Below are 27,946 nucleotides of genomic sequence, written 5' to 3'. Positions count from 1 at the left end.
AGTACCTGAGTATTTGTTAACACTAATTGTGGCAGAGATTGACTAGGTTCAGCCAGAATTTCCTGGGTGTCTGGAGAAAACTGGCGAAGAATCTTCAGGTTTGCAAGTGCAGTGGGTTACCTTCCCTCGTATTCATGTACCTGGAGATGGGAACTGTGCGGTCAGTCTGGGGTTTGAAGGCTCTAGTTGCCCTACCTAACCCCCTGCCACCTCCAGCCTTCCTCTCTGTCCCCTAGACGCTGCAGACACCACTGAAGACTGCATCAATAGGTTGCCCATTAGTACAAATGTTTCTACCCTGGGATCCTCTTATTTGGTGTCCTGTGCTTTAGAAACATGTGAGTTTGAATGGGGTCCATCCCAAAGACAATACTAGATCATTACTTATGTTTCCATTGGCAAGAATGACTTTGCCTGATGAGAAGGCAATTTCCCGAACACTCCAGAGGTTTCCGGTTTGTATTTTGGAATAATCTCCAGAGCCTGCATGGGCTTTACCAAAATCTCATATAATAATTTAGAAGGATAAATAGAAGCCTGATCGCCATCTGATTCAGTATCTGTGTCTCTCGACACTTTCTGCTTCTTGTACAAAGAAGTAGCTTCCGGTACCTCAGTTCTTACAGGTGTCGGCATAGGTAGTGGTGGTGTTTCTGTAGAAGTCACCTTTTGTGGAACCTCTGCAGGCCCCATTTTGTCTTTCATTAATTGAGCTAACACCTCTAGGAATGGTTCAGGCGGCATGGTCTCAAGTACTGTAGCTGTGATGTCCTTTGTCATTTCAGAGGGTTCCCGTTGATCTTCCTCTGTCCTCATAGGCGATGTAATAATTTTGCATTTATGTAGCACTGCGAATCCTCCGGCATCTGAGCGCTGCTTACTCACGGTGTGTGGTGCTCATTTATCAACCTTGGAAGGATGAGAGGCTGAGTTTGGCCCTGCCGGGATTCAAACCTGCGTTGACAGGCTCTGCACGGATGTCAAAGCGAACGCTCTACTCGCGGTGCTATCTGACCGGCATGCAGAAGAATCTAATTATCCAACTGGTGTACTGTATTTGAGGGCTTAAAAATATTAAATACCAGAGGTCTTGGTATCTGAATATTTGTTAACACTAATTGTGGCAGAGATTGACTAGGTTCAGCCAGAATTTCCTGGGTGTCTGCAGAAAACTGGGGAAGAATCTTCAGGTTTGCAAGCGCAGTGGGTGACCTTCCCTTGTATTCAGGTACCTGGAGCTCAGACCTCTGTGGTCAGTCTGGGGGTTGCAGGCTCTAGTTGCACCACCTAACCCCCTGCCAATACCAGCCTTCCTCTCGGTCCCCCAAAGGCAGGCCGTCATGGTCTGGGGATGAGCTATTGCAGGGGTGGGCCGGCCGTGGAGTGGCTTGCCTCCGTCGCTGTGGGAAGCCCTGTTGCGCTGCTGCAGAAGACGGTGGGTTCACAAGCTAAGCGCCTGCAACTTGTTTGCTTAAAACCCTGATGGTCTTGGCCGACTCCCAAGTGCAGAAGCTAGAAAGGGCGCCAGGCCATTTTGGTGTGCGCTCAGGGCGAGTGTACAGCATCCCTGCAGCCTTTCCTGCAACAGCGGGTGGGGCCAACCTCATCCAGCAGGCAACCTCTCCCAAGGCAGGCTTCGGTGCAGATAGGGACAGAGCAAACTCAGCCGTGCTGGAGTCACAGACCTGGAAAGCCCCCCTACCCCCAACAGCCCTGGGCCCATGGCTGGCCGCCTGAGCTACAGCTCCCTGACTACGACCTCAGATCAGACGTGGCGACCCGCTGAATTTAAGCATCTTACTAAGCGGAGGAAAAGAAACAACCATGATTCCCTCAGTAATGGTGAAGGAAGAGGAAGAGCCCAGTGCCGAATATGGTGGCGGGTGCAGGGAATTTGGTGTAGAGAAAACAGACTCCCCAGCTTCGCTCAGGGAGCCCAAGTCCTTCAGATCTAGGCTCTCCCCATGGACGGTATTAGGATCAAAGCAGATCCTAGTGCACCGGGTTTGAGTCTCCTCTGAGTTGGTTTGCTTGGGAATGAAGCCCAAAGCGGGTGGTAAACTCCATCTAAGGCTAACTACGGGTGTGATACTGATAGCCAACAAGTATTGGAGGGAATAGTCGGAAACAAGTTTGAAGAGAAAGTTCAAGAGGGCATGACACCGTCAAGAGGTAAACGGATGGGATCCATGCAGTCCACCCAGAGGATTGCCTGGAATGGTGGATGCCTCAATGGTGCATTTCCTCCGCTGCAGTGCACCGCCTTCAGCTCTGGGTTGGCTGAGAAGTTGGCTCTCTGCTCTGGCAGCGAGTGTTATAGCCCCCTGGCAGCAGTTTTGCTGTGTCCGAAGGGCTGACAGAGATTGTCTGCCACTGCACCCTCCTCTGGTAATTGTCCTGGCCTCTCTCTTTCTCGTGTCGATGGAGGCGGTGACAGGAAACAGGGCCCACTGCTCCCGGTGACCTGCTGACTGTAGTGGACTGTCCTCAGTGCGCCCAGACTGCATTGTGCCACCAGGCGGAGGAGGCCCACGAAGAATACCAGGTGTTTGTGGTGATGGTGGTTACTGACCCGTCTTGAAACACAAACCAAGGAGTATAACACAAGCGCAAGTTGGAGGGGGGAATGGAAGTATGTAGCGCAATGAAGGTGAGGGCCGGCGTGCGACGTCTGAGCTGGGATCCCGTTGTGGAGGGTGCACCACCTGCTAGTCTCACCCACTCTGTTGGGGAGGAGGTAGTAGTAGTCATTTATATAGTGCCTTTTCCCATTAGTATGGTCCAGAGTATAAGAATATTCTCAGAAAGGGCTTACAATACATGTGTGCAGGTCGAGCATGAGAGTGTGTGATAGGACCGGAAAGATGATGAACTATCCCTGGGCAGCGCAATGCCAGAGGAAACTCTGGTGGAGGTCCATAGCAGTCCTGATGTGCAAATCGGTTGTCCGACCTGGGTATAGGGGTGAAAGACTAATCGAACTATCTAGTAGCTGGTTCCCTCAGAGACCCCAGTTTTATCTGGTAAAATGAAGGACTATAGGTCTTGGGGCTGAAACCTATTCCCAAACTTTAAATGGGTAAGAAGCCTGGCTCGCTGGTGTGGAGACAGGCATCAAATGCAAGTGCCCAGTGAGCCACTTTTGGTAAGCAGACTGGCGCTGCGGGTTGAAGTGAATGCCAGGTTGAGGCACCTGATGCTGATGCTGACACTCATCAGATCCCAGAAAAGATGTTGGTTGGTGGTGTGAGAAACCACAGGGTGTCTCACCCGCTAGTCCTCAGGGACTTGTCATTCAGGTGGCCAGGACACGGCCATTGCTTTTGGATCCAGTTCCTGGGGTGGACCAGTGAGCGAGGATCACCTGGGTGAGGGGTCCTCAGGGAGTGGGGGGTGAGACAGCCGATGGTGAGATGCGGTATTCCCCCCTTTTTTTTGTTCATCTACCCCATCCTATTTCATAGAATTTTCTGAAGTCCCAAACCCCCCTTTTCACACAAACACTGGGACGAGGAAGAGAGTGACTGAGAGTAACCAGACTAACTCTCTCACATCGTACTGGACATGTCCTGTTAATTGGGTCAGGCAAAGTCAGGCACTTTACACTAAGTGCAAACACCTGATACCAGTGAGCCCTCCTCACACGAATAAAAGGCAACACCTAAAGACACACTCTGAGCAAAGCAGAACACGGGTATGAGCAGAACTTCTGGGATGAAGGCACACCTACTGGAGCAGAGCAATGGACCAAGGGACAAGAGCAGCCGGCCGAAACCCAAAGGGTTCCCTACTGGAGGTTGTTGCCTCCGACAGACTGCAAAAGACACATGGAGAAGGCCAGAGCCCACAAGTGAAGATTGCATTGTGTTTTGAGGAAGCAAGCGACCTTCCCAGACGAACGGCAGACTTGGGGAGGCAAGGCCAAGCCTGTGGTACTAAACTTGACTCGTAATTTGAAAATAGCAAAGCAAGAAAGAAGCGCACACAGCCGGTGAGTTGGAAAGCGACCTGAGAGACCGGTGTGTGTCAAAGCAAATGAAGTTGCAACAATTGATCACAAGTGAAGGGTGCACGCATGCGGATTGAGATGCAAAGAAAGACAGACCTATGAATGAACTTCGAAGTGAAAGGCAGCTGTGAGATCAGTGATAATAAGTAACAGAGTGGTCCGACGAAAGGAAGTAGCCCATTCGAAAGTCTCCTTGAAAGGTATATTGTTTGAAGCTATAAAGTGAATTAAGCACTTGTGTCATTTGACTTTGAGTCAAAGTGGTCCTGCAGAAAAGGAACCATGCACATTCGAAAGTTTTCGACATCCGAAAGGTGTCTGAGCCCAGTTGAGGGATACCTGGAATACAAAAATCTTGGGGAAGGGAGCACCGGCAAGGTTGTGTTGAACTGGGACATGAGAGGTCTGAGCCTGACAGAGCAGGACCTACATAAACTGTGTGCTGGAAGGTGTGAGCCTGGCAGAGGGGGACCTTTGTAAACTTTACGTTGGAATACAATTTTGAAAGTCAAGAAAGAGACTTTAACGTGGAAGGCCAGGTGGGCCTCAATCCATGATTTGGAACTGCTTAGTGTGTTAGAAACCGAGCCGGAATGCATCATCCTGCCTACAAGGACAGCCTTACTCTGTGAGGTTTAATGTGAGGAGGGGAGCTGGTTCAACTACCTTTATTCTTTTGAACACTGATTTTTCCTTTGCATACATTTCTCCTTTTTACACTTTTTGTACAAGATAAAGGGCAGGCATTAGGTTTTTGTTAGTATATTAGTATAGGCCATGTTGATTTGACAGACTCCACTGGGACTGTTTTGTTTATCCTTTGATGGTCGAGACTGCTCCCTTTTAGTTATAGGGCCAAATAGGAGTTTCTCCGACCCCAAGATTTTCAATAAAGGCTTCAATAAAGTGGCGAAGGGAGTCAGAAACCACTAAGGAGTGTGTAACAACTCGCCTGCCAAATCCACCAGCCATGAAAATGGGTGGTGCTGGAGAGTTAGGTCCATACCCGGACGTCATTGTCACTGAGAACCATGGGGGATAAATCAGGACGTGTAGGATGGCGGCAGCGGTGCCCACGGAGGTCCGGTGCAAAGGCCCAGGTGTAGCCGCTGCATGTGCTGATGTGGGTGGTAGAAGCAAATATTCAAAAGAGAACTTTGATGTTCGAAGTGAAGAAGTGAAGTGAAGAGGGATTCGTGTGAACAGCAGCTGAGATAGGTGAGCGCCATTCAGAAGGGACGGGTGATGGACTCCATTGCCCTCCACCAATCAAAAGGGAGTCAGGTTCAGATCCACATAACAGGAGTGGTGGAGACAGGCGCCCTCAGGGCATCCAGTGTGGTAACACAAACACTCCCGGCGAAGCCGGCAGGAGCCCAGAGGAGAGTTCTATTTTCTTTGTGAAGGGTAGGGTGCCCTGGAATTGGTTGGCCTCAAGGAAGGGGTCAGAGACTTGGAAAGCAGCACAGTTCGGTCAACATCCGGTGAGCTCTTGCTGGTCCTTAAAATCCAGGTAAGATGCATTAAACCTCGTGCCGGGCCGTACCCATATCCGCAGCAGGTCTCCAAGGTGAACAGCCTTTGGCATGTTTGGACAATATAGGTAAGGGAAGTCGGCTCTATAACTCTGGGATAAGGATTGGCTCTATGGCCTGGGACGGTCAGTCTGGGGCGCGAAGCACGACTGAGCGTGTGCCACGGCTGGGTGAGGCACTCCCCCATGGGCGGCGCAGACCCTGGATGTGGATTGCCCCAGCTGCGGTGGTCACCTCTCTCCGTTCCCCTCCCAAGGTTTGGGACCAGTGTTCTGCCTCATCCGACACCTAGCAGCTCACTTAGAATTGGTAAGGACCAGAGGAATCCAATTGATTAATGAAAACAATGCATCACAAAGGCCTGCTGTGGGTGTTGATATAATGTGATTTATGCTCAGTGCTCTGAATGTCAAAGTGAAGAAATTCAATGAACCGCAGGTAAACGGCGGGAGTAACTATGACTCTCTTAAGGTAACAAAAAGCCTTGTCATCTAATTAGTGACACACTTGAATGGATGAACGAGATTCTCACTGTACATACCTACCATCTATCTAAACCACAACCAATGGAATGGGCTTGGCAGAATCAGCGGGTAAAGAAAATACAGTTGTGCTTGACTCTAGCCTGGCACTGTTTCGGCCAAAACATTGTGAATAAAAAAAGCTGAATGCACATTTACTGTGCATTCGGCATGGGGAAAAAAATGGAAGCCTATAATATCAAACAAGGAGAGCAGCATTATGGGCTTCAGAAGTTGTGGGGCTGGCCCCCGCTTCCTTGACATTGCAAGCGGGGGACAATAAAGTAAGAAAAAATAAAAACAAAGGACCCTGCAGCGCCAGCTCCAACCCACGTTACAGGTTAGTGGGAGGGAACTGATGCTGCAGGGATAGAGGGGCATCAGCGGCACACACAGAGGTGTGCTTCCAAAAAGGTAAGTAGGAGCAAAGGGGTATGGGGATGCAGGATGCAGGAGAAAGTTATCTATGTGATCACTGTGCGGTGTGATTTTCAAATTCGACGTTTTCGGAATCGCAATTTCACGCCAGGTAGTAATCATGTAGATCCGTCTGGCACTATGAAGTTACATTAGAGGTGTAGGATAAATCGGAGGCCTTCAGGCTGCTGGTGAAATACCACTACTCACCCGATAATGAGGGTAATAGAAGTGTCTGGCTTAAACCATCCTCTACGGCCGTTGCTGTTTCTAATGAACTAAGCGGGGCTTGACTGTCTTCTTTTCTGCAAGCCAACCATCGGTCTCGTCCATAGCAAATATGTTTAGTGTGTTATCCTGGAAAGCGTGGGTTAACAGTCACTTATTTGATAACAAGGGATTATTTTCAGATTGAACTTCCATTACCATCTTGGCTCTACAGGCTCACTGACGAAATCGTGCTTGATGGCAGAAGTACCATTAAAAAAAAAAGCCAGGAAAGGCAACAAGAGTTTGCCTAAGGAGGGAGAGGGGGTTGTTAATCAGTGTCAAAAACTGTTTTAACTTGGTTGAGCTACCCACTTCTTGTGACACCATATTGGCCGGCATTCTTCCCTGGCCTTCATCTAAGACCTCTAAAAGATCCCTGCTTATTGTTACGATCTATGACCCACGTGGTAACTCTCCAGGGTGTGTAGAGGAGCAGACGTGTATGTCATTGATAGGACCCGACAACTCAGCTCCGACATACTAGACGAAGGACACAAAGACACTGTGCATGACACTAGGATTCATTCCCATACCACAGCAGGTGTATGAGAGAGATGTTATGCACTCAGACACCCGTACCGAATGTACCATCAAACTGAAGTGGTAGCAGGAGATTTTCAGACACCAATGAACATCGAAGAGCTGTAAAGAAAATCTGACGGATGCAAAGTGATGTCATAAGAAGAAGACACAGGATGCAATGAAACAATGTGGGTATACTTAAAGAATGAAGATGTAACTGAAGAAACAAGAGTAGCCTACATACAAGCGAGAAGAAACCATGTATACAAAGAAGATAAATAACTGGATGAGTAGTAAATGTATATACGCAGGAATGGAAGGGAGATGAGTCACATGGAAGCTTGCTGCAGTAGAAAATATAACAAGGGTAAAGCAGCCATGTTGAAAATATGGGCTTCAGCTCTGAATAATACTAAGTGAAAAGCTTGAAGGAAAGAGACTAGGGCTGAAGAGCTGACAGACACTGGAAGTGAATTTGTGCATGAACAAAGAATAGCTGTTGGACAAAGATCAAGGATGCCACAGCAAGAAGCAATTACACAGTACAAACGGAGTCAACGAGGATAAGCAATATACACGGGACATATTTCTCTCAGATTAAGTAAATGAGCGAATATTTGTGAATGCCAAGTATTGAGCAATTAAAGATGCAGAAATCAGATGTGAGATGAAGCAACACAGTCTCCAGAGGCTATAGAGAGTCATGACAACCAGCATAATTGAATCAAATAGCACTAAATAGAAAGGCAAGATGGACAAAATCATGGTCTCTTCACACGTGGTGCAAGACCAGAAAACAAGGTCTATACATAGCCCCCAGATGAGAATAACAATGTACCTTAACTCCCTTTAAAGATCCAGAGAAGAGAACATTTTGCAAGTTCAAGTACAAAGAAGAACCCTTGGTTGAAGGCCTGGCTGATGAGAGATGGTAGACTAATTGGGCAAGTGGGCAGTAGTCTGATGATGTTCTCTGCACTTGGGTTTTGTTTTGCTTACGTGCTGCTAACAAGTTGAATGTCCAAGGTTGGGAGAGAATGCCAACCAATCAGAGGGCCCATGCAATGGTGAGCATACATTGTTGCAGGGGCCAATCTGCTGTTATGTTGTTATAATCTCTATTATACGTAGTTAGAGGGAAGTTCAAGGAATGCCTGCAAGAAGAGTGGCCGCCAATGATGTTACTAACACTTACAGAAACTATAAGTAGATCTGTTCTCCCTAACCAATCCCTCCGTCCAATAGGTTTTATTTGCCTCATAGGATGACATCATAGCGGATGCACATTGAGGTATAAAGCCTTTGTGTAACTGAAATGTTATTGAGAGTGTGTGGACTATGATTTGTTGTTTGCCAGGTTGCCCTACTTTATTGAACTGATAATAAAGTAGTAGCTTGCCCTATTCTTTGAGCCTGTCCGGTTATTTGGGTGCAAGATCATTTATTATGGTAATCCCATTCTGCACATAAGAACGCCCAAAGGTGATACCGCATAGGGGCGTAGTGGTGTAATATATATACAGCCTATGTAAAGTCCGGAGTCGATGAGTGACAATGTCGAATCAAGAGGAGTCATGTCGAGCTATACGCCCCTAGTCTAAAAAGTTTCCAAGTAGCTGACACTGGAAGGATATCTATATGATGAGGAATCTGCCGGAGAATGCAATCCAATGAAGATTGTCGCCCTGCTGTTATGGCCTGGACCTGCAGGAACTCTCATGTGGCCAGAGTGGAAGGGAAACCCAGGTCAGTATGAGAAGGTAAATGTTTTTGAAAATGTCCCTCTCCATGCACAGGGCAGAAGTGGGTTTTGCCATGACTCCTGGACTGGGTCTGCACAATGAGCCACAATGTCTGTCCGTTTATATTGGACTAGGACAACAATCTTGGCCATAGTGTTTTGAAAAGCTGCATTAGAGTTTCTGTAGGTGGAAGCTTGCTGGAATAAAAGCTCAGGAGACTTGTCCAAGACACAGACCTTGTGCAGTCCAAAGGCCAAAGCAGTCAAGAAAATATCTGCAGGTTTAAATTTCACCAGGAGTCCAGTCACCTCTCCAAATCCCATGGGCTCTAACCCATGATGAAAGGGGTCACCATTATCAAACATCTGTCCCACTTCGATAAGAATGCGGACCTGGAAACAGGCGCAAACTCCATCAATGTGTTGCCATTAAGACTGGAAGAACCTGCACCAAGGCTGCAATGGGTGAAGACAGAGCAAAGTGGTGCCATGGAGGAGCCTACTCCCCTACTGGAGCAGGTCAGAGCAACCAGGCATGCAGCTGCTGCCCAACAAGTCTTACTGACAGACCTGGAAGGCATATTGATCTCTGATTGGCAAGAGCGCTTGGGCCATAGCAAAGACTTCTAAAATCTGCCACTTCTGAACGGCTGAAGAGCGATGGGGGAAATGGTAACTATTCCTTGGACTTCTTTGGTGGCACATCCTCTCAGGAGTCTTTGTCACTATCTCTTTTTGAAGGAAAAGGAGTGAACGAGATCTCTGGTGGTAGTGCTTGGTCTTGTTCTTTCTAGTCTCCTCAGGCATGATAACGTGAGAATGATAAAGCAAAGGTGGGATTCTGTAAGAGTGCATTGATTGTACAGAAAAAAGTAGCAAGAGGTAATGGGGCTCTGTGAGTTCCATATATACTACCCACAAAGCCATATCCAAGTCATGGGAATCATTGACACTGAGCCTGCTGGAGCTGCACTGCGTGCCCTGGTGGCTATAAAATGTTCCAACGACCAGCTGGCATTAGAAAACATCGATGTAAGTTGAAGAATCACTGGAAGGAAGGAATCCATTAGAACCTGCCTTTACTTATTGACTGCTGGAGAAGCCAAGCGACACAGTTCAAATGGCTGTAATTGTGAATTAACACACCATATGTCTGTAAGGTCTAGTAGTAAATTGATTCAAGAATTTCATGGTCAAGAAGGGTTGTGGGTAAGTCACTGTAGGGGAAATATGGTATCACAAGTATGACACTGACAATAGTTACAATTTGTAAAACCTTTATTGAAGTTTCTGAGGTTGGAAACACTCTTACTTTGCCCTATAAGTAAAATGGGAGTAGTCTCAACCATCAAACGATAAACAAAACAGTCCCAGTGGAGTCCTTCAAATCAAAATGGTGCATCCTAATTGTGATGATGGAAATGCATTGGAGGGATAGGGCCTCCATGTCCTTCTGCCTCATTACGGGTTTGGCGGTAGCCATGCCCTTATTGAGGGCATGGCTGCCTCCAAAACTGTGTCCGGGTGCCCTGAATGGGGAATTACCGGGCCATTCCGAGTTTGGAGGGCCCAGTAATTCCTCCCTCAGGGAACCCGGGCCCGGACCTTCCCCATTCCCATTTGAGCTCCCATAGGGCTCCAATGGGAATGGCAGCGGGAGCTAACAATGGGCCGATTACGATCGCCAGTTCACCCGGGTCCTCTTCTGTCTGATCGATAATATGGTGCAGTCTTCTATGGTTATCAGTTATGTTCCTGCCAGGGACGTAACCTGTTTGGTCGGGGTGTATCAGTTTGCCGATGACTCGCTTCAGCCTGTTAGCTAGCACTGCTGTAAGGATTTTGCCATCCTGGTTAAGCAGCGATAGGGGTCTATATGACCCGCAGTCTGTGCTAGGCTTACCCGGCTTTAGAAGTGGAATGATCACCGCCTCCCGTAGGGATTCTGGCAACCTACCATGCTCAAATGCCTCATTAAACATATCCAGCAACGGGGGAAGCAGCTCTTGTTTGTAGGTTTTGTAGAATTCGCTTGGGAGCCCGTCTGACCCTGGCGCTTTACAAGTGGGCAGGTGCTGAATCACTATCTCAGGTTCATCTAATGTGACTGGGGCGTCCAGGTCTGCCCGTTCTAAATCATCTAAGGTGGCCAAGCCTATATCTTCTAGCGTTTCCTGGATTTCTTGGTCCCTCTATTCTCCTGGGTCCTCATAGAGACGTTTGTAATATCCAAGGAACTCTTCATGCACTCCCTCTTGGGTATCCAGGATCTGGCCTCCCTCCCCTCTAATTTCCCTGATCACCGGCTGTGCTGCTTCGCTCTTATATAGCCAGGCCAGCAATCTGCCCGGCTTGTCTCCCCCGCATGCTGTCTCTCCACATATTTCTTATAGCTTAATTTACATAGCCTATCCCAGTGTTCACCGCTAGCTTGTTGTAACTGTCTCATCCTGACCCCATCTTCCCCAGAGGTGCCACCCCTACGCATAAGGTCTTCCAACTCCTGCTCCACTTCCTGCAGCTCTCGTACAAAGCCCCCCTGGAGTCCTCTGGATTTCGACATAGCCACCCCCGCACTACTACCTTGATCGCCTCCCACACAGTTCCCATAGTTTGAACACTACCGGTGTTAATCTCAAAGTACTCTGTGATCGCCTCGCTTAGATCCTCCCGGAATCCCGAGTCCTGCAGAGCCTCAGCTCTGAGTTTCCACGTCGGAATCCCTGCTCTAGGGGGTTGGTGTCGCCACTCTAGGACCAAAGGGGAGTGATCTGAGAGCTGCCTAGCCTCATATTCTGCGCCTCTCATCTCGCCTACCAGCTCGACAGCGGCGAACACGTAGTCCAGCCTCGTGTGCAGGTCATGTGGTGCTACATAGTGTGAGTAATGCCTATCTGCTGGGTGCAATTGCCTCCAGATATCTATCAAGTCAAAATCTCTCAGGAGGGCCAGTAGCACCTTTACAGCCGGGGTGGGTTTGTCTAGTTTACAATCTGATCTGTCCATCTTAGGATTCAGTACACAATTAAAGTCTCCACCCCATAGGATCATGCCGCCCAATAGGGGGCTGATTTTGCCATACAAAGTCCGAAAGTAAGCTGCTGTATCCTGGTTAGGGGCGTATAAATTTATAATACTCACTTCCCGGTTTTCCATCATCCCTCGTACTACTATCATTCTACCTTCTGGGTCTCCCGTAGACTGGAGCAATTGAAATGGTACATGAGGTGCTACCCATGTGATGACTCCCCTTGTGTAGGCCGAGTATGTGGCTCCCGCAATGCTCCCTCTCCACTTCCTCTTGACCACCTCCAATTTCTCCCTGGTAAGGTGGGTCTCCTGCAATAATGCTATGTCGATCCTCATCCTTCTCAGGTACATCATTACTTTGTTACGCTTCAACTAACTATTGAGGCCCCTGACGTTCCAGGTAATCACTCTAAGGCACCCCGACGCCATAGGTATAGTATATCGCCTTCTTTCTCCACCTTCCATCCCGCCTAACAAGATTCACAGATTGGCTTGTTACCCACCCTCCCCCAACAAACTCCCCTTCCCCCCCATGTCCCAACAACAATCCCCAACACACCGCCCTTCTCCCCCCCCTCAGCCCCAACAGGTGCCCAGTTCCATCCCTGGATCTCAGGCGACCCCGCGTTTGGTCCTGCCTCGGAATGCCGAGGACAGGAGCCCGGCAGGGTGTCACCGGACTACAGGTGACCTAACTAAGCTACTCCTTATGGGGGTTTGAGGACTAGCTCTGCATGGCTCCCGTGCTCGTATCAAGAGTCTCAGTGTTCACGGATCATATCCACTTATATCCCTGAATCTGCACGCCCATAAGCTACATCTTATACGATAATCAAGTCCCATTGTCTTAGGCTACAACACCCCTTGGCGCCACTGACACAGATTACTTATCTTCTACTTCTCCTTCTCCCATCTGGATTCCTGACTCCTGAGGGCAGCTCTACGTGTCAAGCCACCCCATAGCTTCTTCCGGGGATTCAAAAAACAGGGTTCTGTTTTTGTGGAACACCTTCAACTTCACTGGGTAGAGCAGCATATACTTGTAGCCTGCTTCACGCAATCTTCTCTTCACAATCCCAAAATTCATGCGACTACGCTGTACCAGCAGAGTGTAATCTGGGTATACCGTTATGTTTGCTGTCCCTCTTTGTATTGTTCCACCCTTCCGGAAGTGTTCAAGGATTCTTTCCCGATCTCGATAGTTCAGAATCTTGGCAATCACCGGCCTAGGGGGGTTCCTGGCGGCAGTCTCCTCATTAGGGCCCTGTGCGCTCTTTCCACCGCAAACCCCTGGGACAACACTCCGCCGGTTATCTCCTGCAGCAGCATAGATTCGATGAACTCCGTAGGGTTGGGTCCCTCAGCTCCCTCCGGCAGGCCAACAATACGGATGTTATTCCTCCGGGCACGTCCCTCCGCCTCCTCCGCTCTGCTTTCTAGGTTGCCCACTCTTTGCACTAGGGCGTGAAGATCTGATTTTTGTGTTGCACAGTCCGCTGTGTTCAGGGCCACCTCTTTCTCCAAGTTCTCTGTGCGTTCTGCCAGCGACCTGACATCTTGCCGGAAGAAGATTCACTTCCTCTTGTACTGCCCTAACTTTGTTAGTGCTGCTTTCAATTCAGTCATAGCCAGTCCCAGTTTGGTCTCCCAGGCCACTTTCAGGTCAGCGATCGCAGCAAGAACTTCCTGATTCGTGCCCATGGTGACTGCACTCCCAGCGGGGGTTTTGTCTTTACCCTTGGCTCCTTCCAGGCCCGATGGTGTTCTGGCATATTTGTCCAGCGTGGGTTGCTTGCCCTTTGTTCTTAGAGGTTTGCTGGACATGGCGTTGTGCCAGAAACTTGTAGGCGAGCCCCACCGCCTGTGGCTACCGGTTTCAGCAGGGTTAAACTGCTATTAGCGGTTGGGCCCAGACAGGCCACGCAAGGGGCATCTTGGAACTACTTCTTTGCTGCAGGAGTGGGTTGTGTCCTCCCACGTAATATTGAGAGTCTGCACTCCGATCCTACCAGCACCCTGCGGATCTGTGGGTCCATCAATTTTAGGTGCGGTGTGTCCAGGCTTGCTGCGGGCCCGAACAGGTCCTCCAGCTCTCTTCATATGCCCCGCTTCTTACACTCGCTCTCTACTCTTGTGCATGCTGGGTGTTTGCGGCTTTTTGGGATACTTTTCTCCCTCAGTCAGGCAATGTCCTAAGTCTCCGCTGCACCGCTCTCTGTCCTGGACTTGCCACAAATTTGAGCTTATCAGCCGGCCATTGTACCCTCACTGTTGCCACAAGGTGTGGGAATGTTAAAGGTGCTTTATTCAGTATTCCCAGGTACGCAGCGCGACCAGAGCGCTTCTTTATGAGGCCGCCGGACACCGCGCACACTGTTTGTGTCCTCTGGAGCACCACTGTGTCCTGGTGGGCGCTTCTTGGTTCAGCGCCACTGCCTCCGACTCCCTAGGCAATCAGCTGCTGGGCTGGGATCAGCCACCCGCCACCTCAGGCCCCGGGATGTCCAGAGCGCTACACCGCTCTGGCCGCAAAGTCCATTACGTATGCGGTCCCAGCGCCGGCCGCCCCTTAGCCTCGCTTCACCTACAGCCCCTTATTTCTGTAAAGTCGGGGCCAGCAGGAGCATATTATGCTCATCAATGTCACACAAGAGAATTGTTCTTTCCCTGGTCCGCTTTGTCCTCCAGCCGCTCATGCAGTGGGTGCTGCTATAAGTCTATGTGTTGATGCTTTGGTTCTGTTCCGGTCCGGGATGTCCCCCATTTTTCGTTCCCAAGTCTCTGTCCTTCAAAACTTCGTTGTAGCTGCAGTTGCGTTCAGAGTGTGGATCCTCCGATACATATGTATCCAGCCGAGGAGAGGCACGCGTCAGTTTCTGTGCCCGGAATTCCACCACCTTATTCACTCATCGACACTCGAGACCGGGGCCACAATGTAACAGTGTCCGGGCCCGGTCTCAGCTACCCAGCTCGCTTCTGGTGTAGGTTTCTCTGCCAACGCAGCCCGCCTTTCTGCCCGCAGGTCGCCGTGACCAGATGAAAGGCTATGCAGCGTCTACGGCACCGCCGCTGCGCTCCGTTTCGAGTCCACACGCCCAGGGATATCTGCAGATACTATTGTCAGGCGGCCCCTCTGACCATGTCCGTCCACTTTCCTTTGTCTCTCAGGCGGTGGCCATCTTTTTTTCCCGGCGATCGGATCCTCTGAAACTTCCCAGGCCTGTAATGTTGCATCTGCCTGGAATTACTCCTCCATACCGTGTCCATGTGCCCTGAGGCTTCCACTGTTCAATCCTCCTTTTGTGGAACTATTGCATTGTTTTTAACGCAATCTGAGACAGGATGATGAACGGATCGGCAGGAGCTTCAGCTGAGACACGTCCACCTACATGGCTCCTAAGCCACGCCCCCCTGCTGCATGATTTGTATGCTATATAATAACTGTTAGCAGTTGATGCATTTTAAAGGAATATAAAGCTTAAGTATGGTGCCATATATAAATTGTATATATTTGCCATATTAGAATTACCAGAGTACAAAGTGTGTTATTAAGCGTGTATATATCTCTGAACCTTATTTTTATATAAAGAACTGTGTTAGCACATAACATAGTGTGTGGACATTCCTTTGTGGGGTCTTGGGAACTCACTGTACTTAAGAACCAGCCTGCATCAACCCCTTCGAGCTTAAGCCTTAGTTGCTTGTCCATAAGCTACCATGTAGAGAACCGTGGCTGGGGTGCTCTGTGCCTCTGCTCTGCCATATTGTTAGGACAGTTTTTCTGAAGTACTACCCACTTCTTCAAAACCATTCAACTGAGGCAGTACAAGACTCCACTCTTAGTATAAGACTGTACCACCGGAGTACATGGTAGCGTAGGCAGAGCAGCCAGGCTTATATTAGGAGGGAGAGAGGGCAGTAGATACAGTAAAAGCGAAATTGTAATACAAATGGATCCAAAGAAACACTGAAACACTATGTATTGTAAAAATAAAGAATTTATTTAAATACAGGTAGGCCCAGATAAGTCTAGGGGTTAAGTAAGTACTAACACATTATATGAAATCACAATATAAAACACAACACTATACTTGAAAGTACACAGACCCAAGTATAGACCTTATTTGGAACACCTAGCAGTAGTTCTAGGGAAGTCAAAACCTTGTTATACACATTTAGTATAGGTCAAGCCTATTCTTGGGGAGTAAAAGACCAATGGTTACTTTTAGATTACTTTTGGTAATACAAGGACAGTAGGCCCTTCCAGTTGTACAGTGACTCTTGGAACAAATCACATAAACAGTCAACTGGACAATATACTTTTTGGTGAATAGTGAAACACTTATTCTAGGTGCAGTAGAAACTTATAACTACTTTTGTCATAACACACAGTTATACCAGGTGAGTAAAACCTAAGGATGTAATATACAATTACAGATGCTTTGGAAATCAGGGAACCCCAGATTGAGGTAAGCAATAACTCTGGTAACTTGTTTTGGATGGCACACAGCTAACACAAGGTAATTAAAACCCACTTAGTTTAACTTAACAATGAAGGGAAAAGTAAAACCCAATGTCACACTTTACTGAATAATTATTCTAGGCAGGCAACAACCTAATGTAGACTTATTAAGGACAGGCTAGCAGCAAGTCAGGGGAAGCAAGACCCAGTTGGGTGGGGGACACTCATACAGCTATCCTAACAGGACTAACCTGGTGATACCAACAGTTGGAGGACACTCATACAATGACCCTACAGGAATAATCTGGTGAAACCAACACATTACTTTTGTAAAGAGGCACAACCTAATCACAGGAGAGTAAAATACCTTTACATCTACTTTCTTTTAGACTGGTAAAACAGTGGCTAAGGAAGAAAAGATGTTAACCATACTTTTAAAAATAGTGCATCACACATTCAAGATCAGTAAGAACTTTTGTAACTGTTCACTCTGAGATTTACAGTTACCCACCAACTCTTCACAAGTAAGTAAAACACTTGATTTCTTTTCTAGGCAGAAGTCCCAATCGCTTCAAAGTCTTTCCCTTAGAGCATGAGTGTTCTCAGTGGCAGAAGGTGGGGTCACTAGGACTAGTGACCAACAGGCAGTGTTAGAATAAGTTCTTTAGTAGCAAAAGTCAGAGTTCCTTAGGAAAACTGGGCAAACAGGTGAGTACTTTACTTCTAGGGTTAGATTAGGGTCCAGGGGCTTCACAGAAGACACTCCTGCAGGATTCTAGTAGTGGGACTGGGTGCACTGTATGAGGGACCTCCCAATCACAGAAGACACCCCAAAGCTACACAGAAATCCCAACAGGCTTAAGGTAAGTATATACCCAAGCCAACACAGTACCTCAGCAATGAAGAAGAGATTGCAGCAGGAAAACTTCAGGGACTGCAGCCAAATACCCGGTCAGTGGATTCCTTCTCCTGGAGACTGAACACAAGACCTCAGAAGGGACTTTGCAGCAGGGATCGATGAAGAAGGCTCTAGGCAAGATTTCTCTCGCGGCTGAATGCGGTTCTGTGGGTTTGGCGCCCTTTCAAGGAGCACAGAAGACAGAAAATCGTGGTTGAATTCTCGTCGTTACAAAGGTCCAGCACTCTTCTGAGGGGACATTTTGGACTCGATTCGTGTCTCTGGAGATACACCAGGATGCCCACGAAGTTTCAGCGAGATTCAGAATTCGGAAGACAGTGCACCGCACAGTGGCTGGAGGTCCCAGGGTATTGGGGTATTGCAAAAACGCAAGGTCGCAGCAACCCGTGGGATGGGTCAAAATGCAGGTCGTCTTGAGTTTAGTGGGTCTCACCAGGCTCTGAGTTTGGGTCGTCGTTTTCAGAGACCCCACTTTTCCTTCGTCATCCTCTTCGGTTTTCTGTTCCAGTGGTTGACATGACTTCAACTTCCAGGTTTCCAGTATTTATCAGTAACTACAACACAACCTCTGAATTCTCTCCCCGCATTTTACAAGAAAGAGGCGTCTGGCTGTCCAATCAGGACATCCAACCCCCCACTGGGATTTGGCCCAGTTGAAGGATGGCATGAGACAAAGGAGGGGAAGGTTTTGGACTCCGCCCCTACTTCCTGTGCTTACAGACTAACTGGAGCCTGGGCGGGGTTTCCATGGGACTCCCACCAAAGACAAAACTCAAACAAAGGAATTTCCTGCCCTGGATGTCAGGGGAAGGAACAAGAAACAACAAGAAACACTAAAATGGCAGAAAAAGAAGACAGGGGCCATTTTGGTAAAATTAGCACCCTTAGGTGCCTTTACTGCAGCTGTGATTACAGCCCGCGGTACAGTTGCACCAAATTAGTAAAAAGGTATCACTGCCACCAGCCATTAAAGGTAAGCTTGTCACTGTAACAGAATTGTTACAGTTTTAATGTGAAAGGGGATACATTGTATCTCCCCAGCACTCCACATAAGGTGGGGTGTGCTGGTTTCACAGAATCAAATGTAAAAGGGATCCAAAGATCCTTTCTACCCTTATGAACTGTAGTTCACTCAAGGTTAGCACAAGAAAGTTAAATGGGGAGCCTCTAGGGCAACCCAGCAACAACAGGCACTTATTGCCAATAAGTTGTTAGACATGATAACTTTAAAAAGACACTATGGAGAGTCTTAAAAATGACACCCATAAAAAGAGTTAAAGACAGGTGAGTGTGGAAAAAGGTTCCCACTCACTGAGGTATTAATGAAAAATATCCCACTAGATAAACAAAAGGTTCTGGAGTTGAACCAGGAAAGGAAGATTTACCAGCTCTGTGGAAATCTTACCTAACACATATACAGGGCAGATGTACAGATACCCCCTCCAGTCTTTACACTGGTGGCAGCGGTGGGATGCTAATGGTTTTAAGACTCATTGTGTAACCTTGCCACCTACAAAATATCCACACTTTGTTAATTTGAGGTTTAGTTGTACATACTATAATAACTACATTACAAGCAATGGAATCTATTGCAAATGGCAAATTGACACGGATGAGCTTAGAGGCTCTTGACTTTGAGGATAAGTCTAGGGCAGAGCTTGTAGCTGCCCTGGTGGACTACCAGACTGATTGTGATGCTCTTGATGAAGGGGTGGATGGAACCACTGAGGACCATACCCCTGGGGTGATTACCGAATCTGTTTCTGGTATTTCCACCTCTGCTGCCACTTCTATTCCGAAACCCAGGATTGTCTCTTCAGGGAATGCCTTGGAACTTGAGTTATATTAAGGATTGGCCTTTGAATATAAAAAGTTGGACACTGAAGCTGAATTGAAGGAGGAGGAGTTGGCACAGCAAGTGATACTCAAAGATAGGGCTCCTGAACGCCAAAACAAGGACACTGAATGTCAAAGAATCCAGCTAAAGAAAGCGATAGTGGAGACTTCAGCCAAACCAGTTGAGAGTGTCAGGTTCCCTGCCACCAAGTTTATGAAATATTTGGTTGGTGTGTATGTGCAGGACTCCGATATCCTCCAATGGATAGAAGCATGGCTTTTGGAATCCATGATGTTGATAAAAGAGATTGGGCTAAGTGTTTGTTAAGCAGAGTCCCTCAGACTGGTTATGACTGTATTCTGAAACGGAGTGTGGAAGAAAAGGTCCGTATAAGTGCATGAAAGCTGCTTTGATTGCAAAGTTTGGCAAGACACCTACCCAATACCTTAAAAGGTTCAGGGAATATAAGAGGAGAATGTGTCTTGGGTAGACTGGGTGAGTGCTGCGCATATGAACATGATGGGATGGATTGATGGATACAAGGTGAAACATTTTGTTGAATTGTCCCACCTGTTTTTTTAGCATTATTCTGAAGCCTGTTCACCAGAGCTGTGTCAGTACATTGCTGAACAGAACATTTTGGATCCCTTTAAGCTGGCCAGGCTGGCTGACAAGTGGGTCTCCCATTGGGTGGTTCCCTAAGGAGCCCAGTGTCAGGATCGGAATCCACTTGGGTAAACCCAGTCTCAAATGGCAACTGGGGTCTCCTTTCACGGGGAGACTCCCCCCGCACCCCCACCTCCCAAGAGCGCCGCCTGCAGAGGATAAGAACCTGTCAGGCTAGGGCTCAGGTGAAAAGGCAGGAGCTAAAAAGGAATAAACAGAAATAACAAATCAATGCCCCTTCTTTTCCTAAAGGGATACAAACCACACCACCTCAGACAAACCGCACTGCTATCTGTTGTGATGTAGTTGCAAGCGATGAATCTACTTGCACAACTCCAGCCAGAGTAGTTCAAAGGATTCAGGGTTCCAGGAAGAGAGTTGAAATCCAGGAAAGGTCCGACAAGATCTTTGTTGCACGGGAAACCTGACACGACCAGCACGAGGGCGCAATCGAGGGGTAGAACAGTTCAGGGTTCCAGGATGCAGGCAGTCCAAAGAACAAATGTACCCAAAGAGTCAATCCAGGAGAATGTCCAAGTTCAGCTCCAAGGAGGAAGTATGACATCCAGAGAAGAATAGAACCAAAAGTCCTCAGAGAAGGCAGCAGGAGAATCCAGTGAAAAAATCTGAGTAATCATCAGCCAATAGGGACAAAGAAATGTGGCAGTCCAGTGAAGCAAGAATCAAGATCAAGGGGGCCCAGGTAATCAAGTCAAGGGACCAAACGCCAGACAGAGAGGAGGGCAGATGCAATAATCGGCGTCAGGAAAACTGATATGCTGAGGTCGAGGGAACCAGGCAGTCAGTTCAAAGGGGCCAAGCGCCGGGAACAATGAGGAGCGACGCACAAGCAATTCCAGATATCGAGGCCAGGTGGTTGGGAAAAACAAAATGCCAGGTCCAAGGAAACAGGACAACAGAAGGCAGCCTTGCCAGGCGAACGCAACGGTTTAGGAGCACCGCCCGGCAGTCCTCCTTTGCTTAAATGTAGTCCCTTCCGGATAGCACATCACGTGGGCATTGAGTGCTAAGGTTGCTGGGGGTTGAAGTCCACAGCGAACGCCGGAGCATTTGTTGAGCCAAGTGCCAAGGCAAAAGCCACTGATCCTGATACTTTGTGTTCCAGGAGTGACAACCACTCAGGAGCAGGCAGAACGCGACACCCAGTGCGAAGGACAAGGACAAAGAGAAAGGGACCTCTCAGAAGCCTGAAGAGTCCCATAAGCAATCAATGTCGAGTAAACCTAAACATCTCTCTCCTAAGACCCAAAAATCTAGTGGGGCTAAGTCTCATGGGGGTGGGAGCAAGAGTAGCGGTTCTCCTCCTGTAAAGCAGGCTCCCAGTGGATCCAGTACAGTACCTCACTTTCCTGCCACTTGTTGGGATTGTGGGGCTCTGGACAGAGGAAGGGTGACCCCTAAAGGTAAGGCACTTGGAGTCCAGTCTGTCAGACTGACCTACCCTTGCTTCATGCCTGAGGTGGAGGCCACTGTACTCCACTCCAGAATCACCTTTGGTGCTCCTGCAGAGATTTCCCTAGTGTCCCATGGGGCCTGGGACCAGTATGTAGAAGTACTGGCTACTATCCCACAGAATACCCGCAGAAATTTGAGAAATGTCCTCCTAAATGGCCAGCCTTCCACTGGTTTGAGACACTGGCACAAGTTTGACAGTGGTGGACAGGACCCTGCTCGTGCCAAAGGACTATGTAGGTGCTCCTCTGAGAACTACCAGGTTAGCTGGTGGGCCTCCCAAAATATCTCCTGTAGCCCTACTCACCATCCAGATTGAGGACAAGACAGAAAAGCTTCCCGTCCTGGTACAGGACAATGTGCCTGCCCACATATTGTTGGGGAATGATCTAGTAGAGTTGGGGTTGATCACTGATGGACTACCCCTGACTACTGCTGCAATCACTAGGTCTCAGGTCGCTCAGGGTACGACTGCTAGTCAGCTACCCATGCCAAAGTGGAGACCAAAGGCAAAACAGACGAGCAAGAGGACTACCTCTGCGAACTGGGCTCCTTTTCCTGCTGTTTCAGCAGCACACACTGGGATCCAAGCTCCGGATGGGCTAGGTCCAGTGTTAACCCGAGACTAAACTCCTGAGGGAGAAGAGCCAGAAGACCCTCCTCGGGGAGAGGGGATTAACCCAGAGGACCACCCTGACATTCAATGCCTGCTGGCTGAAGGTGGGCCCTCTAGGGGAGACTTCTGTAAGGGTCAGAGAGAGTGCCACTCGCACGAGGGTCTAAGAAAACAGGCCCAGGCGCCAGGCACAATGCTAAGTGCCTAGGTCGTTCAAGATTTATTGTGAGGGTGAGCTCCTTTGTAGTGAGCCCACTAAGCCTGAATCTGGTGCCCTCAAAAGGTTGGTGGTAACCAAGGTTTACAGGACCTTCCTGCTGCAGTTGGTGCATGAGGTGGCATTCCGTGGTCATCTTGGTACTAAGAAGACTAAGCAAAGGCTCTCTGCACATTTTTATTGTGACAGGATGGGAGTAGAAGTGGAGTCCCACTGCCAGACCTGTCCCACTTGTCAGCTGTCTGGCAAGACTGAAGGCAGCATCATTGCCCCACTGCAGCCTTTGCCAGTGGTTGGCACACCATTTGAGAGGGTAGGCATTGTCATTGTCGGTCCCTTGGACCCTCCCACATCAGGTGGATACCAGTTCATCTTGGTACTGGTTTATCATGCCACCAGGTACCCTGAGGCAGGCTATACTCCTTCGAACCATTACTGCCAAGGTGGTTGCCAGGGCTCTCCTGGGCATTTTTACCAGAGTTGGTTTCCCTAAAGAGGTAGTCTCTGACAAAGGATCCAACTTCATGTTTAGTTACATGCAAGCGATGTGGACGGAATGTGGGGTGACCTATAAGTTCTTTACCTCCTACCATTTCCACACTTTGTGTCTGGTTGAGAGGTTTAATAAGACTCTCAAGGGCATGCTGGGTGCTTTGGAAGAGCCTCTAAGGAGGAAATGGGATCTCCTCCTACCATGCCTGCTGTTCGCTGATAGAGAAGTGCCTCAAGAGGGTTTTGGTTTCAGCCCCTTTGAGCTTCTCTTTGGACATACTGTGAGGGGGCCCTTGCCTTAATCAGAGAAGGTTTGGAAGCTAGACCTCCAGGTCCTGCCAAGCAAGTGGGGGACTATGTGTTAGGCCACAGAAGAAGGATGGCACAGATGATGGGCCAGGCATCAGCGAATATTTGTTGTGTCTTGACTGTCGTGTAGCCGAAGAGTCCTCTGTCCACAAGTGCCGCACAGAGAGAATCAAAGTCACTCTCTGTACAGCCTTTGAGGCCACAGGTGGGAGATGTTCTTCCGGAACTGCGGTACTCGTGGAACCCCGAACCACTGTAAAGGAAACACCGGTTAAGTGACAAGCCAAAACAGAATCAACAACCAATCAACAAGTAAGTGGAACGGTCTTACCAAAAGGTGTCTGTGGAGTGGTGGTTGTACCTATGGGGAGGTTCCGAGACCCAGCAAGGCTGTTCTTTCAGTATGTAACTATCCCAGCAATGTTGCAAGTGCCAGGCCCACCTGATGCCAGAATCCGCACAAGAAGGGCGGAACGTAGTAGGAGTCCGTGAAGCAGTCCGTGGTCGTAACAATGATCCAAAAGCAAGTACCAAAGCCAAGGGTTATCCGTTGCCAGTCCGTGAAACAAATCCGAGGTCAAGATCCAAAAAGGGGTGAGACAAAAGGTATGTAGCACCGTACAGGAATCTGAAGAAACAGCTGTAAAGCACCGAAGCACCGCAACAGAGCCGTTTAAATACTGGCGCTGCTATTTCCTCCCAGTCACATGACCCGCGAGCGCATCACGTGAGTGTAGTCCAGAAACACGTAAGCGGAAGGCGGCGGTCATGTGATGCGGAAGAAGCCGGTCTAGCAGCCGCCACGGAAGAAGCCACAGGGGTAGACGTCTCCGCGGGCAAACAGCATGCCGACCCAAGCTTTGTGGCAATCGGTGCCGTGGCAACTGGGGCGAAGAGAGAACCTGTGAGTCCCGGAACCGGGCGAGGGGTGTTCGGGGCACGGGGATGAGGAATGGGACCCCCAGAGGGATGAGTGGAATGTGTGACAGAGCCACCCCCCCCCAAAGGCCCACGACCCCGTGGGCACGAGGGATGGTCCCTATGGAACCGTGCCACCAAACGGGGAGCCTGGACATCAGTAGCCGGGACCCAGGACCACTCTTCGGGGCCATACCCGGACCAATCTACGAGGTACTGGAGACACCGCCTAGAGACACGGGAACCCAGAATGGCAGACACCTCAAAAACATCTGGAGTGGATAGAGACACCGGGGCCACAGGAGAACGAAGCCGTGTGGGAGCGGGACAGGGCTTGAGCAGAGAAACGTGGAAAACAGGGTGAAGCCGCCAGGAACCCGGGAGAGCAAGTCAATAAGACACAGGGTTGATAACACGAGTAACCGTATAGGGACCCACAAAGCGAGGTACAAGCTTGCGACAACCCACCAAGTGCAGATGTCGGGTGGATAACCAAACGCGGGATCCCACAGTATACAACGGGGCCATCACCCGTTTCCTGTCTGCCTGCGCCTTCATGGACGCCTGGGCCTCGACAAGATGAGTCGACACCTGAGCGTGGACGGAGGCCAGGTCCCTAACACATGCAAGGGCAGCTGGATTGGCAGAAGTAGGCAAATCCGTGAAGGGCATAACACGAGGGTGCTGACCATAAAGTACGTAGAACGGGGAGAAACCAGTGGAAGAATGGACAGCGTTGTTGTACACGAATTCCGCAAGATGCAATACGCTCAACCAGGAAGACTGCAGCTGTAGGGTCAGACAACGTAAATACTGCTCCAGCGTCTGGTTCAGTCGCTCGGTCTGACCGTCCGTCTCAGGGTGATATGCTGAGGAGAAGCGGACGTCCATCCCGAGCAACCTAGTCAGGGCCCGCCAGAAACACGAGGTGAACTGAGAAACCCTTTCCGAGACGAGAACCGAGGGAAGCCCGAAAAGACAAAAGACATTCTCAAAGAACAACCGGGCCAGTGTAGGCGCCGAGGGGATGCCCTTACAAGGGATAAAACGAGCCATCTTAGAAAAGGAATCGATGACCACCCACAAGGTATCGAAGCCCCAGATCCGGGGTAGGTCAGTGACGAAATCCATGGTCAAGGTGTGCCACGGTTTGGGAGGGACAGGTAAAGGAAGCAAGAGACCCACAGGGCGACCCCTACGGTGCTTACACTGTACACAAACCGCACATGCGTTGACGTAAGATTCAACATCCTTTCTCATAGACGGCCACCAGCACCACCTTCTCAGCAGCGCCAAAGTGCGTTTCTGACCAGGATGACCATGAACCAGGGTGTCGTGAGACCATTCCAAGGCCATATTGCGGGTGTCTACCGTGGGCATGAATAGACGATCAGAAACAAAGGGGAGACCATTGTGAACCACCAAATCCCAATCGGACAACTGGCCTGGGTGTGAAGTAACCCAATCCCGTATCGCGTCAAGTAAGGGCAGGGTTGGAGTACACAAACAAACCACCTTGCCGACGTCCAGAAGGGTGTCTGGAAACGTCGGCAAGGCCACCCCCTCAGGGGAACGCGATAAGGCATCGGCTTTGCCATGGGTATTACCCGGGCGATGTTTGATCACAAAGTCGAAGGCCGCAAAGAAGAGATGCCACCTGACCTGCCTGCTGTTGATACACTTCAGAGATGCCAGGTCTTGTAAGTTCTGGTGATCGGAATAAACCGTGACACGGTGCTTAGCACCCAAGAGGTGATGCCTCCAAACGCGGAATGCGTCCATGACCGCCAGTAGTTCCTTTTCAGTCACGGTATAGTGGGATTCGGCATCCGTGAATTTACGGGAATGGAAGGCCACAGGGTGAAGGCGACCAGAGGTAGGGCAAGTCTGTGACAATATAGCACTTAGGGCAAAGGATGAGGTATCAGCTTCCACTATGAATGGCAGATCTGGGTCTGGGTGCTGCAAGATGGGGTCAGTAGTGAATGCTGTATTTAAAGCCTCGAAGGCCTGTTCATGTGTGTCCGTCCATAGAAAAGGTGTGTGAGGACTAGTCAGGGAAGTGAGGGGTGCCACCAAAGAAGAAAACCCAGAGATAAATTGCCTGTAAAAGTTAGCAAAACCAAGGAAAGACTGGAGCGCCTTGAAAGAATCGGGGACCGGCCAATCCAGCACTGCGCGAACCTTGAAATTGTTCATGGCTAGCCCTCCAGACGAGATGTGAAAACCAAGAAACTCTTCGGAGTCGGCATGGAACTGGCACTTCTCGGGTTTGGCAAACAAGGAGTGCGTCCGTAGACGAGACAACACTTCCCTGACGTGCTGTATGTGGTCCTTCATGGTCTGGGAGAATATCAGGATGTCATCCAAGTAGACCACCATAAAAACGTCCAGGACGTCAGAGAAGATGTCGTTCATGAACCTCTGGAACGTGGCCGGAGCGTTGCACAAACTGAACGGCATGACCGTATACTCATACAAGCCATAGCGAGTACAAAAAGCGGTCTTCCATTCGTCCCCGGAACGCACACGAACCAGATTGTAGGCACCGCGGAGGTCTAATTTGGTAAAGTCAGTGGCATGTGTGAGAAGGTCCAAGAGGGGCGTGATTAGTGGAATGGGGTAGCAGTCTTTCTTGGTGATGGCATTGAGTCTGCGGTAGTCCACACAAGGCCGTAAGTCACCCTCCTTCTTAGGAACGAAGAAAATGGGACTCGCCACCGGGGATGTAGAAGGACGTATCTGGCCCAGACGGAGGGACTTTTGAATGTACTCCTTGAGGGCTAGATCTTCAGTAGGAGACAGGGAGTAGATACGACCTGTGGGGATAGTGCTGTCCGGAACCAGATCTATCGGGTAGTCGTACGGGCGATGTGGCGGTAGAACTTCTGATGAACCATGGTCGAACACTTCCAGATAGTCTTGGTATTGGGCCGGAATGAGTGTGGAGACCAGTCCAACCGTGTGGTGTTCTGTGGAGGGGACAACGGGATCCTCTAGAGATAATTGAGCCATGACCCCCAATGCTTGAGCGGGTGTCTCAATACTGGTGGCTGCGGTTAGACAGAAGTGTTGACCGAGATCGGATTTGAAATGCACCGAACCCTCTTTGCAGTCAATTAAGGGGTTGTGCTCCCGTAGCCAGGGTATTCCCAATATTACACCGAACTAGGGCATTGAGATGAGATCGAAACTCAGGGTCTCCCTGTGTATAGCCTGTATGGTCAAGAGCATCGGACGGTCTGCTGTTTGATTGGTCCGGAAACCAGAGCAGTTCCATCCACTGCTTGTACTGGTTCCGGCCGGGTTTTGGCTAGAAGAGGTAGGTTCAGGGTTTGGGCCAGTGTGATGTCCATATAATTACCTGTAGCCCCGGAATCTATGATAATCGTAACTGGGTGTGAGATGTCAGGTGTGGGTTGTAGAATGGCCTGCACATATATGGGTCTGATGCGACCGAAAGCAAACACGGGGTTCGGGGTATGATAAGGAGCGCTCAACCCGGTCCCCGAGTTTAGGGTCGAGCACTCCGTAAACCTGATGGTTTCAGCTTGGGGCGACGGGGACACTCCTTCACGTAATGGCCAGGTAGACCACAATAATAGCAAGCATTGTCCACCCTCCTACGTTCCCTTTCTATGGGTGTGATCGGGCTCCTGATGCCCCCGATTTGCATGGGTTCGGAACTGGTGTTTGAGGGGGCCAAGGTGGAAGGAGATGGGGCAGTGGTGTGCATGAAACCGGCCTCAGCCCTACGTTCAGAACGTCTGGCATCCAATTGCAGAGTTGAATCGACTAGATCATGGCAAGAGGTCGGTAAGGAGGGAACAACCGCAAGGGCATCCTTCATGGCGTTATTTAAGCCGCGATAATACACAACGGCTTTTTTGGATTCAGGCCAGGAAGTCTCGGCTACAAGCTGATTGAACTTAGTAATGTATTCGATTAAAGACCCCCTACCCTGCCCCGGGTCCAGGAGTTCCAGGTCTCGG

Source organism: Ambystoma mexicanum, chromosome 2q (genome assembly GCF_040938575.1).
Source record: "Ambystoma mexicanum isolate Mex_15411 chromosome 2q, UKY_AmexF1_1, whole genome shotgun sequence".
NCBI lineage: Eukaryota > Metazoa > Chordata > Amphibia > Caudata > Ambystomatidae > Ambystoma > Ambystoma mexicanum.
The sequence above is the reverse complement of the archived record's forward strand: the minus strand, read 5'-3'. Positions refer to the sequence as shown.